The 15,509-nt window shown below is 46.8% G+C and overlaps 1 long non-coding RNA gene across 1 annotated transcript in view; it reads left to right on the top strand.

Annotated features, from left to right (window-relative positions):
- The window catches only part of LOC144145648 (uncharacterized), a 99,221-nt gene that overhangs the window by 29,948 nt on the left and 53,764 nt on the right, over positions 1–15,509 (top strand). Inside the window, exons 3-4 of the long non-coding RNA XR_013317554.1 lie at positions 4,457–4,558; positions 9,624–9,662. This is a non-coding gene — a long non-coding RNA (uncharacterized LOC144145648). The remainder of the gene's footprint in view (positions 1–4,456; positions 4,559–9,623; positions 9,663–15,509) is intronic.

Below are 15,509 nucleotides of genomic sequence, written 5' to 3'. Positions count from 1 at the left end.
GTTTGTTAAGACCTGGAGGGATATTTCGGAACATTTTGCACAGCCATATCTTCCCGATATTCGGATATGCGTTATAGGAAAACTGCACTCAAGAGGAGTAGGAGGAGTAAGGGGAGGAGGGGAAAACTTTGTTCAACAATTAAATCGATCTGGTTAGTGGGACGGGTCCTCAGTCCAGGACAAGATAGTAAAAGAAATTTTTTTCAAATCGTAGAACGCCATCCCGAGTAGAATAGGATTTGTTCTTCGCGCCTGGACGGGTTGAAAAGCAATAAAGGGCTACTTGGAATTCTTCGGTTTCGATTCTTGTAATATATGCAGGTATACTATTTATTACGTTAGCTAGCGAGTATATCATGCCTTCAACACTGTAATCATGTCATCATTGTTCGAGTTGAGAGTCAGTTCGTTATGATAACGATATAATTACGATAGAAATTCGGAGCACAAAAGCCGCCTTCGAGTACTGTGGACCACGTCGTTTAGGGCGCAATCGCGGGGGCGTAGCACAAACATTCTCATTGTATTTGCACGTGAATAAACAAAGCACGTTGCGGATATGCACCTTCTTGCACGCAGCCGTAATGAAAGCCAATTTGTGAAGAAGGGAATGTATGACATACAACATGAAGGAAGTATCCACACGACCTTTGTGAGCCTCCCAAACATTCCGAAACCTCCTAATAAGAAGTTGGTGACGGCGCAGAAAAATTAATGCGTTGGGCAGAAAAAAAGCAAGAAACATTAATCTGATACAAGACAGCAACACCGAAAGAAATAGAAGAAAGCCGCTTTATTTCTTGCTGTGCGATGCGCGTGTAGGGGCGGCTGCTTGGTACGTGGCAGTAGACAGTTGAGTCTTCATTAGAGCATCTCAAAAATACTGCAGGGAAACCCACGCATTTTTAATACTTATCGAGAAGCTCTGATTGCTGATCCTCGCGAATAAGCTAGAAAGGACGAGTTACACACGGTCTTCTGACCGATGCTCTGAAGAAATTTGTTCTCTATCTCTTCGTGTGTTGCAAACTTTGGGGGATACAGCTTCAAATTATTCAGATGCGTCAGAAGCTGGCAAAATAATTGAGTCACTAGAAGTACGCTTTTTAACGCACTACAGCAACAAAGCGGGCCATTTCTAGTACAGGCACTGCTGCCCCTCACAAGCGGAGTGTAGCAGACGACAGCGGCGCGAGTCCCTAAGCCGACGTCAGAGTCAGGGGGCGCCACTCAAACATCTCACCGCCAATATATATATACAGTGTGTTGCGACGATAACTGGAACACTTTAAAAATTTTTCCTGAGTGATCCGCCGCTCTGTTCACGCTCAAACTTCACACAAAGGTCGCATTTTGTGGTCTATTTTGTTTGACACCGGGAACAACAACGGTAGTTACCTGTTTATTCTGAAAATAAATAAAAACGATTTTCGCCTATGGGAAAATGGCGGCGATTTGGACGTGCGAGCCCGAAAACCGGGTTTTCTGATCGTCTGTTAGCTCATTTCTAGGTGCATTTTCTGATCGTCTGCTGCACCATTTGGCTCCGTACGTGAATCCCAAACATGCGTTTCACTCTGCAGGTGGTTCCGTCATTCCAACATCAACTTGCGCTGGCTCGCACGTCCAAATCAGCAGCCATTTCCCCATAGGCGAAAATCGTTTTTATTTATTTTCAGAATAAACAGGTAAGTACCGTTGTTGTTCCCGGTGTCAAACAAAATAGACCACAAAATGCGACCTTTGTGTGAAGTTTGAGCGCGAACAGAGCGGCGGATCGCTCAGGAAAATTTTTTAAAGTGTTCCAGTTATCGTCGCAACACCCTGTATATATGTATGTGTGTGTGTGTGTATGCATATATATGCAGATTGCGCACGCAGAATCCGTTGGATTCAACCTAGACGTAATACAAATTTCAGCGTTCACAAAACAACAGCGCCATAAACAATTTTGTAGTGACCATTTACGTTGCAGGTATATGTTGTGTCGGTGAGCACTTGGTGTTAAATTTTCTTAAGTCAAGCGAATTCTTTGCAGAGATTGAAAATTTGAAAATTGGATTGGAGATTGGTGGAACAAAATTCCACCTTTAGAATCCCGAAGGAAACTAGCAATACTTAAATTTCTTTTTTACCTATCCAGGGAAAGCAGTATCATAACCCTATCGCACGTCCTCACTTAGTTATCTTCACGTCTTACTAAAGGATACCATACTTGCAAATTTCCACCTATCTTTTCCGGCACTAGCACCTTTAGGTTCTCTTTTTTCCCTCGCGCAACAACAGGCTGGAACGAACTGCCGCACCAAGTTTTTGAGCCTGGAAATGTACTAAAATTTCTGGAAAATTACTTTGAGCTGTGATTTATGTTACTTGTGAATATTTTGTTTACCTCTCTGTTTTCTTTCTTTTTTCTTTCTTTCTCTACACCTGTACGACTATGTAATTGGTCATATCATTATCGTTGCACCACGTACCACTCGTGCGTGAGCCATATTTTACGGCCTGCAGTATTTTATCAATAAATAAATTAATAAATATAAGTGCATGGCCTGTGCAAGGAGCATTCAGGGCGCTAGGCGGGACAAGGACGAAGATTTACAGAAACAAGTTAAGCGCACCTCGTGTGTAAATCTTCGTCTTTGTCCCGCCTGCGCGAGCAAAGTTTCGAGTAAAAAACCAAGAAGCCCCATTTCAAGCTCTCTGAAGGATTTATGTTATGGCCATCTTGGCCTTGTAGGTTTAAGAGACTGTCTAGAAGGGCAAGTACAGTTTAACTTCAATTTTTCGTAATATTATACAGCGGATACTGGGTTTTTAAGCTGACGATTTCTGCGCGTTGTCCGCGTTCTGGCGAATGGGCCCGAGATAATGGATTTATCACAGAGTGATTCAGCCTACAAAATGCCTTTAAATTATGTTGCTAGTTTTCATCTTCATCTTTATCATCTAATCTGGAGCTAATGGCTGACTGTATTGCCTTAACAAAATATTGGGAGCTGAAACATTTTGTATGCTTGCGGGTTTAGCAAAGTGTACCATTTGTAACTTACCTCGAAAATAAACGATCTTGCGCTCGCAACATCCGTAGATGTTTCCAACGCATTCGTTCTAATCATATTGCACATTGCATGCATGCTGAGGTGCATATATATTTTGACTCGGATTTAATCTGGGAAATATACTAATTTAAACTACGGCATTTTTTCTGGATTCCGTAATGATGTGGGTGCCTCAAGTGCTGATGCAACCCTAAAGCGTTATTTTAAATTGACCGCACAAGCTCATGTGCGACCCGCCGCGGTGGCTCAGTGGCTAAGGCGTTGCGCTGCTGAGCACGAGGTCGCGGGTTCGATTCCCGGCCGCGGCGGCCGCTTTTCTGATGGAGGCGAAAAGCAAAAACGCCCCTGTGTACGAGATTTCGGCGCACGATAAAGATCCCCAGGTGGTCAAAATTAATCCGCAGCCCTCCACTACGGCGCGCCTCATCGCCTGCGTTGCGTCGGCGCGTTAAACCTTACAATCAATCAATCAAGCTCATGTGCGGCAGTTTCTATGATGAGCAGTTTCTACAAGTAAGTAAATGAAATACGAAATATCATTTGGTATTTTTTGCGGGATTACAATCAGCAGCAATGTTGTTTATATGTCTCCAAAAAGTGATAGTTTTACGCAAGACCTTGAGGCCCATCAGATTAAACTGGACCGCAATATTTTGCTTAACCGCAGGCTTGCCATTGTACACTCCGAAATGAGGTAATTTTGTACTTACCGTAGTCATTACTAAATAGTCTTTTTAAAAAACAGGCCACAGTGAGTTTTCTTGAACACATGGGGTGATAAACTTTGAAAAGCAATTGCTGCTGTCTCAGATTGAGGCTGGTTACTGACCAATGTTGTTTTTAGTGGAAGGATATACGTCGGCACTTGTGTTTTTATTACCTTGGTGTTTTAGGTTGCCTCGCAAAGAACACTGCACATATTTTACAGTACGCTGGGGTATTATAGATGAACTTCGGTACATACAACAAATACTGCATCCTGATATTCAAAAAGAAGTCCGCAGTGGAGAATATTTGGTAGATATAGCTAATATTACTATGCATGCACTAGTTCAGAAATCGAGCTTACTAATTTTGGTGCTTTATTTTGTTCTCGTTCATACTTAAGGCTCAGACCTTCATTTCATTGAAAGAGACTAGTACCTCAAGGATACCTCTCCTGTTAAACCACGCATCGTGCCCGTGCGAGAACATTTTGAGAAGGCGAAAGCTTCAGGGTGGTTCCCGTTTCAGTCGTCCAAACTGATAGCGCAGAATTTTTAAACTTGGGCTAAGGATTTTTTGTGTTCCAAATTTAGACAATTATGCAGCAGACTGAGACCAAAAGATATTTATGTAATTATCGTGTTCAATGTGCTTCTTTCTTAAATCATATTCTGTTGATACAATTTCAGACACATACAGTAACACCTTGTACGTACCCATGCCTTGTGGTGTCACCCCAAGAACACCCTCGCATCATTGTCCAGAATGAGCCCGATGGTACAGAATGCATGGTAAGGGCTTCTTATAAACCTCTGATTTACCGTTACAAGTTTTAACTCCAAACAATAAGCAAGTACTCAGCTGGATGTTGAAGATTGGAATTCGGACTGACACAATCTCGACGTGTTTGTTGTCGGCGCATAGGCAAACCTTTTTGCAGGCAGGCACAAATGAGACCACTGAGTTGTGGTTGATTTTTCCGCTGCTATATTATCAAAACAGAAATGCACAGAACTGGGATTCATGTTCACAGCTTACGTCTTTTTCTTCAAACGGTTAACATACCTGTAGACAAAGCACACACGTTTGTAGACTGCAGTTGGAAAGCGGATCATATTCCGAGTTAAAGGGACACTGAAGTGATTTGTAAACTTTGCGGGGTTACGAGCGCAAATTGTAGTCCGGAGTCCCTAGGCCCTGTTTCGGCCGCTCTGAGCGCGCTTACGCGAATTTATTTAGCAGAAAAATCAATTCAAAAATGGTCTCCTCCTTTCTGTACCCTCGCCCATTTTCTGTGGCATTTTTGTGTGACGTCAGGAGGATATTAGCTAGCAATCAGCTGCGCTACTACACGGCTCGCCGACCTTCCGACAGAGTCAGGCGGCCCAGCGTTTCGCCCGCCGGCCGCCGACGCGTCGTCGCAATTCGTTCGCTTAGTTCAAACAAAGCCAGGACACGTTTGTGAATGGAAGAATGTGCTTTCCTTTACTTTGTTAGTTTGTACACTGTAAACAGCTCCAAGTCAAGGTCGCATCACACAAGCGCTGTACAAGCGCACATGCGACGCTTCGCTGACTGGGAAGTTAGTAGAAAAATATAAGGCCACTTGAATGTAGGAGAACATTCAGCCAAGTCAATATAGATACTAATTAAATAAAATCAACTGATACTTTTACCGTACAGCGTAAAACTAGGGTGCGGGAAGCACTTTTTTGCACTGGGCGAACAGGCACAGCGGTCAGGAGCACGACTACGCATCTCAGAACGCTTTTCCGTCTAAAAATGCAATTGCTAGACGTGAGATATTGTGGAAACTTGGGGGACGCTCACTGCACGAGGGCAATACAACAAATAGTCACCTAAGCTATGTGAAATGCTAAAAATAAATAAAAGTATAAGCTGGTTATATATTATATCTTATATTTCCAAGGTCAGCAGCGCTCGCCCGTGGCCTAGTTGTCTGGAGCGCTAGGTATGTAATTGCAAGCGTTTTGCAAGTCACGAGTTGGAATCCTCGAGGGTGCGTTCCTTTTTTTTGTACGTTGACTTTTTCATTTTCGGCCGATGTTTTCTGTACTGAGTTCACTTTTTTTTGGCCTTAACGTTCACTGATCTAGTTCAAAGAACGCGCGCCGGCTGACACTGACGCACTAGCGAGTTCTCGTTGGCGTGCTGTTGCCATCAGCAGCGACTGCTTGCGGGCAGTGGGCACAGGTCAGAATCAACTGACCATTCGCCTGGTGCGAACACGCTTTTGCGGTACAGGCATGAGTGAGGCAAGCTCCAAATATAGGGGAAAAGCGCATGGCATTTGAGCGTCTGCGGGGACGCTGAGGGCGTTCATGCACTGCGTAGGCCTCGGCTAGTGATTGCTACGATTCCAAGCCGTCGTGGGAGGCTTATCCTATGCATTTTACAGCCGACAACATGGCAGAAGCGCGGTAGGGCGATTACTGAGATATCGAGAAGGCCCATCCAATGATGCCGACGGGTGTCAAGCATGTTGTTTTGCAGAACCGAAACCGAAACGTGTTTGAATGCTAACCTTGTACATCGTCCAATCATGGTGCGTCTCCTCCCGTCGTCACAGCCTTTAGTTGGTTCGGCCGCCGCAAACCGCGAATGGTAGTTTTTCTTCTTTCGCGCTTTCCAAATAATTACCGACTTGTCAACCGGATAAACGATAAAAGTTTGCTAATTTGAGACAGTCTACGCAGTGCAAGCAAAATCAGGAGCTTTACAAATTCACTTCTGTGTCCCTTTAAGACCAACGCAGTCACAAGTAGCACAAAAACACGAGAGAAATAAAAACACTCAGTGGGTATTATTGGATGTGTTTTATATGGAATATAGAAAGATTTCTGGGAACGATAATTTGCAAATGCGGGTATAAAACAAATAAGCGGCGTGCCAAAATGAGGGCGAGCGAAGGAAAATTTGGTTGGTGCACGGGAAGAAAGTGTTACTTCAGCTTGAAGGAAATACTAAAACTTTTTTACTCAAGGCAGTAAAATATCAACGCATGTTAACTTTATTGAGGTTTTCGGAGGATAACAACGATATGCATACCGTTAAAAGTTTTGACTATAGCCTACGGGGCAAAAGCAATGAAACTATCTTTAGCCCAATTGCTTATTTTTGTACGGTTGTAACACAAACAATACGGTAGATACGCGGACAGCACGGCGAAAAACAAAATTATTGTGCATTGTTCCTTTTACGGTGGAGCTGTTATTGTCTTACTGCCAATTTTTTTGCTTGTGCCGTAGGAGAAATGTTTCTGCCATCCTCCTAGCTTCAAAGACCTTCTTCTTTAACCCGCCTATCGGCCTACTGCAGTACATATTTCTGCATAGATAACGCATAGTGCGTATTCAAAAATAGCTTCCCAGCAATGCCTTTCAGTTAAAAAAAAAAAACTTACATGAGGAACACCGCCGGAAGCTTTATCAACGTAGCTCTATACATAGCTTTTAATCAGGCTTTCGCGTATTGTACGTTTCTGAGTGAAGGATGCTCACAAAGAAAAAACTCAACGCTGATGGGCGCGAAGGAGGCGAAAGGAGGCCACCGAGGACCATTATGCCGCGAACGCCAAACACAGCCACAGGCGCGCTGCCTCGTCGAGACCCCTGAATCTACAAGGTTGAAAACGCAAGATATAAGCGTAGTACTGTTTTGCTGAACACTTCGTGGCGTAACGGCGCTATTTGAACCGGGTGTTATGACCATGCACTAACCTGCAAACACCTGCTCTGTTCGTCCCCTTTTCAGAAACGAATAATAGTGAATATTTTGATGCGGATTTGCCTTGCGGAGCTTTATTAAGGGCATCTTCACTTTCTCCCGTCAGGAGAGTGCATGGTTCGGCCAAACTTTCAAAGTGGCTGAAGGAGCACGCCGCAAGCTGTAAGGCGCACTTTAGCTTTCTATGGTTTATTAATGGCTCGATAAGCTGAACGATACCTTTCACGTTACCTACGATTCAATAAAAATTGTAAGGCTATGCAGTCTTGCCCAGAAATTCCAATCGCAGCAGAAATGGGTGCCAAAGGGCTCTGGTTCACTTGTGGTGCACACAAACCTGTGGGTAATGAACTTGGTCAAGTAACCTCTCGTGGCCCTGGCCTTCGTTCCCGCGGCACTCACGTAACATGATTTGCCGGTCCCAAGAGAGAGAGAGAGAGAGAGAGAGAAAGAGAGAGAGAAACAAAAAGAAAGGCCGAGAGGTTATCCAGGCTTAGAGCCCGGATTGATACTCCACACTGGGGAAGGGGTGTGAAGAGGATGAAAGAGAGGGCAGGCAAAAAATAGGGGAAAGGAGCAGGGCCGCTTACACACTTTCGTCCCTTTGCAGGCACTATAGTCTTTCAGCTCAGCCTGTTTCTTTGATAAAACGCAAAAGGGCTTTGGTGTCTTCTGCGAATTCGGTTGTAGGGGTCGGTGTCCTAAAATAGTCTCTACTGTAAACGGTTGATTGTCCAGTCGGTTGAGCTCGGTGACTAAAACACGTCTTTCTGGTGAATACAGCGGTCAACGGCAAAGCACAAGTTCGATTGCTCTTCAACCTCGCAGGCGTCACACTAGGCACTACTGGCCATCCCGATGAGGAAGGAGTAGGCTTTTGTGAGAGGTCTCAAGCATTCCTCCATTAGTTAGGACAAGAAAAGCTCGGTAGTTATCTGCCTTTTCGTGTCCCATGTTTGGGATGCTGTAGGGGAGGAAGAGAACCTGAACAGCGTATTTGTGTATGCGCCCCACACCCTACACCCCGACGCCTATGAGGGGAATATTTTGTACTGGCCGGATAAAATGTCCTGCCCAAAGCTGAGGGGCAGAATAGGTAGAAGTTTGTCGCTGCAGTCACCATCCGCGGTAATTCCCCATCTTTAAATTCGCCTCTGGCTTGTCCTTTGGTAGCATATAAATCAACTTTGTTAGGAACATCTGAACATACGTTTAATGAAAACTTACGAACACATTACGATTGTACCCTCTCTAGAAAATATCAAAGTCGCTTTCGGTTGCAAAGCTAAACATTCTAGTGTGTACATTTAACAATTTAGTTGTTTGAGATTTCGTCTGGCTAAGGCGGTAAATTTTTTAAGGAAGTTTTCAGAACCCGCGGTAAGATGTTTTTAACAAAACGCTGTCTGTTCTTGTGTCACTACCCGCTTCTTTAAATTATTTTCTCTTTTTTTCAATGTTTTCCTGCTTTGGTTTTAAAACGCTTTTGCACTAACGCCACTGAACCTTCATCTGGGTTTGCAATGTATCTTATATTTAATATATTTGAGTTACCTTTTGAAACATTGCTTTGCTATCAATGGTAGAATAATTTTGTTCGTACACCGTGTTTGTTCCTCGCTAGTTAATATTAGGCACAAATTTTCAAGTGTCAGTTACATCCGTTGCATGCATGCACCCGTGTACAGAGCAACGAACCAGGTCAAGCTAGCTTTGGTGCCCTTGTTTTGTGTGCATGTAAGCCTATAGATCTACACTATTTCTAAATAAACCTTTTACTCTATAACACATGATTTCCGAAATAAGAGAGCAGCTAGACGACATTTCACAGGATGGGTTTGGAAACATTTAAAAATTCAAGAACGTGCCTAATATTACGTCATTATGGGAACCGTTTGTTGAAATGGTTCTTTTGCAAACGTGTCTATTAACGCATCTTCTGTATTCGGCACTTCTATGATCCGTTTTACGCTCATGCGACTTTGTTGTTTTGCCAACGTTAGGCGAAATACAGTTTGAAATTTGTCAGACTTGTATTCGGTTGTTGTACAAAGCATACAAGTTTCCTGTGCGCAAGCAGTATTTCCCGTTTTTATGTTTTTTATTCAGATGCCGCCAGGGTTTCACCATAAAGGACAGGAAAGATGGGTACGTAGAAAATAGGGACTTCCTTTACGCATAATCAAATATTATAAAAGCTCCAAGTTGTGCAAACACAGAGCATCACTTTAACGTTAAACTGAGTAGTAGACTACGCACGGGTTCGTGTTTCTGATATGCAATTCGGTGTCAAGACGAGCAACGTAGCGATAGCCTGTCGTGTCGTCTGACACTAAACGAGAATAATATTTTGCTGGTATGGTGCTTCTTGTAATTTTTATTTGTTTTCTGTTTTTGTTGAGTGCGCTGTTGGGAAATTTTGAAGTTACACTAAAGAAAAATGAGCCTACTACCAGCTTCTGAACAAAAATTATACCTCAATTTGAGTACCCACTTCAGCGATATGGCATGTGAAATATATATATATATATATATATATATATATATATATATATATATATATATATATATATATATATATATATATATATATATATATATATATAAATCTAGAGAAAGATAAACTCACAAAGCGCGCAGAAATAGTATAAGTAAAGAGTCGGATACACAGCAAGAACAATAACAAACAATGTTTACTTACGTAGCGGCAACGGGACTTGCCTTCATCAGAGTAAAGTTACATGATTTTGCTGTCGCAAACATTTTGAACACATTTCTTATATAGGTTTGCATAAAACTGTGAGAAAGAGCGAAAAATGTTTCGGAAATGGGGAGTGTGCATGCACACTCCCCATTTCCGAAACATTTTCCGCTCTCTCCCATCAGAATTCGCAGAAACTCTCTTAATACAGCAGCTTTATTAGCCTAATGCGGCTCAACAATGCCATTTGTCTTGGGGAAGGAGGCCTCGTTCCCACCACCACTTAAGAATGTTTAACTCTTTGTGATCTATTCATGTTTAACCTTTTGTGACCATACCTATTTCCTGTTCAGTTGCTAGCATCTGTGAAATGCTCTTTTGTGCCCCCTATCTATTCTCTTCACCCGCGGGGGGCACACCCATCTTCTCTTCAGCCCCAATACCTTACTGTACACTCTTCCCTTCCTTTTCAAACCGCGGTTGTCCAGTTTCCCCCATTGTCTGAACTTGCATTCCGCGCGGCATACGTTGACCCGTCATGGTGCAACCTTGAACGCGGCCTTGTTAACACGACCCCTTTTTCTCTCTCGGGATTTCCCCCCCCCCCTTTTTTTGTTTGTTTGTTTGTTTGTTGTTGTTGTAACATAGGCGTCGCCTGACTGTATGCACACTCTCCATTTCCGAAACATTTTCCGCTCCTTCTCGCAGTTTTATGCAAACCTATATAAGAAATGTGTTCGAAACGTTTGCGACAGCAAAATCATGTAACTTTACTCTTATGAAGGCAAGTCCCGTTACCGCTACGTAAGTAAACGTTGTTTGTTATTGTTCTTGCTGTGTATCCGACTCTTTACTTATACTATATATATATATATATATATATATATATATATATATATATATATATATATATTGTAAGGGATATAGTTGACCCTCCGGTAGTAGACCGAACGTTATTTATTGGCAGGAGCAGAAGCAAGGCGAGCGCAGGTACAAGCGTACCGACGATGGCCGAACACAAGCGCCAAGCACCTTCAGCCGTACTTCTTCTTCCACCGCTACCAGCGTGCGCGCATACTGTCGTGCATAGATTGGCCACGATCGCATGGCACTCTTTCTTGATGTGGCGCATACCCGGACAAGCTGATGGCGTTAAGAGCTGCTCGTTATCCTTGCTACAATCGCCCCCGGTGAAAAGGAGCCATCCTGGCGACTTAGGGTGAGGACGACACCAGGGGGTCGTAGTAGGGCTTCAGTCGTTGAACGTGGACTGTTTCACGCCCCCGGCGGCGAAGATCACAGGAGGGGGTGACTGGTTCCACAATGTAGTTCACGGGCGAAGTGCGGGCGATGACTTTGTAAGGGCCATGATATTTGGCGACAAGTTTAGAGGAGAGACCCGGTGTCGGGCAGGGCACCCAAAGCTAGACAAGTGAGCCGGGTTCAAATGTCGGAGGGGTGGTGAAATCGTCACGGCGATGCTTCTGGCGCTGTTGGTCTGCAGTTGTAAAGGAACGGGCGAGTTGGCGACACTCTTCGGCTTGCTGCACTAGTTGCGAAACCGGTTTAAATTCTGTGGCGTCAGGGTTGTAAGGCAGAATGGTATCCAGTGTACAGGTCGGCTCGCGTCCATAAAGTAGGAAAAACGGAGAGAATCCTGTCGTTGTCTGCGTAGCCGTGTTGTATGCATACGTTATGAACGGAAGTACGAGGTCCCAATCGGAGTGATCCGACGACCCGTACATTGAGAGCATATCTCCCAGGGTGCGGTTGAAGCGCTCTGTGAGCCCATTGGTTTGCGGGTGGTACGAGGAGCTCGTGCGGTGAACGACGTGACATTCGGCGAGTAGAGCTTTCACAACGTCCGATAGGAAAACGCGGCCACGATCACCCAGAAGTTCCCGAGGCGCGCCGTGACGAAGTACAAAGTGACGCAAAAGAAAACTGGCGACATCACGAGCCGTGGATGCCGGCAAGGCAGCTGTTTCGGCGTACCTTGTGAGGTGGTCGACCGCTACAATTATCCACCGGTTACCGGCAGCCGTTAAAGGCAGGGGCCCGTACAGATCGATTCCAACGCGATCAAAGGGTTTCGAGGGGCACGGTAGTGGTTGCAACGGGGCTGTAGAGCGAATAGGCGGTGATTTGCGACGCTGACACTCCGGACATGAGCGCACGTACTTCCGCACGTAGGTATACATGCCCCTCCAATAGTAACGTAGGCGTAGTCGCTCGTACGTTTTGAGGACGCCAGCGTGCGCGCAACTCGGGTCGGCATGAAAGGCGGAGCAGATGTCGGCACGCAGATGGCGTGGGATAACCAAAAGCCACTTCCGACCGTCCGAGTTGTAATTCCAACGATAAAGGAGCTCTTCACGCAGTTGGTAGTCAGAGGCTTGTCGCCGCAGTGCTCTGGGTGCGCCGGTAGCTGAAGGACCAGACAGGACGCCGATGATGGAAGCTATCCATGGGTCCTTACGCTGCTCGGCAGTCATGTTGGTGACACTGAGCGACGACAAGCTACAGTCCGCTGTGGCAAGGTGAGACACGTCAGCCGGGATTGGAGAGCGGGAGAGTGCGTCAGCATCCGAATGCTTACGGCCGGAACGGTAAACCACGCGGATATCATATTCTTGCAGACGAAGAGCCCACCGCCCAAGACGACCTGAAGGATCCTTCAGGGAGGCGAGCCAACAAAGCGCGTGGTGATCGGTCACCACGTCAAATGGGCGGCCATACAAGTACGGGCGGAACTTCCCAAGCGCCCCTATTATGGCCAAACATTCCTTCTCTGTGACGGAGTAATTTGTTTCTGCTTTCGTCAGTGCCCGACTTGCGTACGCAACAACATACTCCTCACAGCCGGATTTCCGCTGAGCGAGCACGGCACCGAGGCCAATCCCACTCGCATCAGTGTGCACTTCCGTGGGGCCAACGGGTCGAAATGCCGTAATATTGCCGCGAATCATACATTGGGTTTGTTTATTTGTGTTTTGCTTTTACCGCCCAGCTGCGCCGGTCTGTGTTATCTCCGTGCCAAGGGAAGCGCGTGTTCCATTCCTTCTTTCTGTGCCGCATGTGTTATCTGTTGTGATAGGGAGAGCATTCAGATTTACGTGAACAGGCCGGAATAATCTTCTTTATCTACAATGTTCTCGATGCGAATCGACGGTTCCAGAACCACGCGCGCCGAAAGATAAAAAGCCTGCAGAGCAGACGCCGGGGCATTCGATTCTGCGACGCTCGCCGACGCACGTACGTCACTTTGTTGACCGCTGCCTCGCCGCCCCTGTATTCTTTTCAGTTGTTAGGGGAGCACAAGTTCGCTCCAATAAACTTGTTTCTTTTCCAAACAACTGCGTCGTCCTTGGCTTCGTGACATCTGGTGGAGATGCGGGGTACGCACCCTTTATGCCCACTACAGCCTCTGGAAGCCGCCAAGCCAGTCCAACAAGAGCCAGCCTCCGCGTGCAAGATTTACCACCCAAGTTCGGTCTACTACCGGAGAAGACGAAGAAGAAAGACGTCGCAACCAGCACCATGCTCAACCAAGCCAATCCTCCTGTCGTTCTGCAGCAGCCACGGGAACCGCCATCATTCCGAGGAGCCCCCGCAGAAGACCCAGAAGAATGGTTGGAGAAACTGGAGCGCGTCCGGAAATTCAACAGGTGGGACGACGCAGAAACGTTCGGGCATGTTTTCTTTTACTTGGAAGATTCGGCTCGCACTTGGTTCGAGAACCACGAGAGCTCCTTGACAAACTGGGCTCAGTTCAAAAGCGAGTTTTCTAAGACCTTCACTAACGTCGTGCGGAAAGAAAGAGCCACCCTTTTGTTGGAAACGCGCACGCAGCACCCCAATGAAGGCGTCTTGACCTTCGTTGAGGAGATGAAGCAGCTATTTCGCCGCGCGGATCCCGAAATTACGGAAGAAAAGAAGTTGCGGTTCTTAATGCGCGGAGTGAAGCAGGAACTGTTTGCAGGACTTGTCCGAAATCCGCCCAAAACCGTCGCCGAATTCGTTACCGAAGCCAGCACCATTGAGAAAGCCCACGAGATGCGTGCTAAGCAGTATGACCGCAACTTTGTTGGCGCGGCCAATGCGAACGACTTTGGCAGCACGCGGATCCCGGCCGACAGCCTACGCGAGACTATCCGCGAAATAGTGAGGGAGGAGCTGCGGAAACTGCTCCCGACGCCGCCGCAACCACAAGTCGCTTCTCTTACCGACGTCATTAGAGAAGAAGTGCAGCAAGCGCTGGGAAATTCAACGACGCCAGTAGCACCTCGCGAGCCGCAAGCCATGACCTACGCAGCTGCTGTACATCGCCCTCGCCCACCTGCACCCTATCGTCACGAGGCTCCGTACCGTCGTCCCCTCTCGCCGGCTTGACCACCTGCGGCGCAACCCCCTGCCCCAAGGAAGACCGACGTGTGGCGAACGTCAGACAATCGTCCGCTGTGCTACCACTGCGGAGAGGCCGACCACGTCTACCGTCGCTGCCCCTACAGGAGGCTCGGTTTGCGAGGGTTCTCCGTCGACGCACCCCGCCCCCGAACTGGCCAGCGCCCATCGGAGATCGAAGAGTACCTGTCCACCACCAGCCGTCGACCAGCCCGTTTCAACCGTTCGCCGTCGCCCTACCCATACCAATCGCCGAACCGCCGTAGCAACGCTGACTTCTCCCGTGGAAGGTCCCCCAGCCCACGCGGGGGAAACTAAAAGCAGCAACTTCTGGAGGTGAAGTTGCTCTGCGGCGAAAAACTGGAAACCCTCCAACGATGCAAGGACGCGGTGAAGACAATGATTCACGACATGCCCTCATCAAGACGACCCGACCTAACCCTGACGAGACTCCCGAACACGACGACAGCTATACGCCGCGACGCGTACCCGACCTGACTGAGACGTCCGCTGAGAAGACGACGACAACGACGACGCACAGTGCCCGACCGCCAACACGCACAAGCCGAGATACGACGCCCCGACGAACCCGGAACTCGAGGAAGACTGCGTCTGACGTCAAGGTGTCCATCGACGGCTTTGACGTAGTCGCCCTCGTAGACACGGGAGCTGACTATTCGGTAATGAGCGGACCATTTGCGTCTAAACTGAAGAAAGTTATGACCAGATGGGATGGTCCGCACATACGCACAGCAGGAGGCCACCTCGTGACGCCAAGTGGAACGTGCACATCGCGCGTCACCATAGACGGCACGACGTACCCTGCGGTGTTCGTCGTTTTGCCCAACTGCTCCCGCGACGTAATTCTCGGAATGGACTTTTTGACGGAC

The sequence above is a fragment of the Haemaphysalis longicornis genome, unplaced genomic scaffold (assembly GCF_048455015.1).
Source record: "Haemaphysalis longicornis isolate Haplotype H1 unplaced genomic scaffold, Haemaphysalis longicornis Haplotype H1 scaffold_7, whole genome shotgun sequence".
In the NCBI taxonomy this organism is placed as follows: Eukaryota; Metazoa; Arthropoda; class Arachnida; order Ixodida; family Ixodidae; genus Haemaphysalis; species Haemaphysalis longicornis.
The sequence above is the reverse complement of the archived record's forward strand: the minus strand, read 5'-3'. Positions and strand labels throughout refer to the sequence as shown.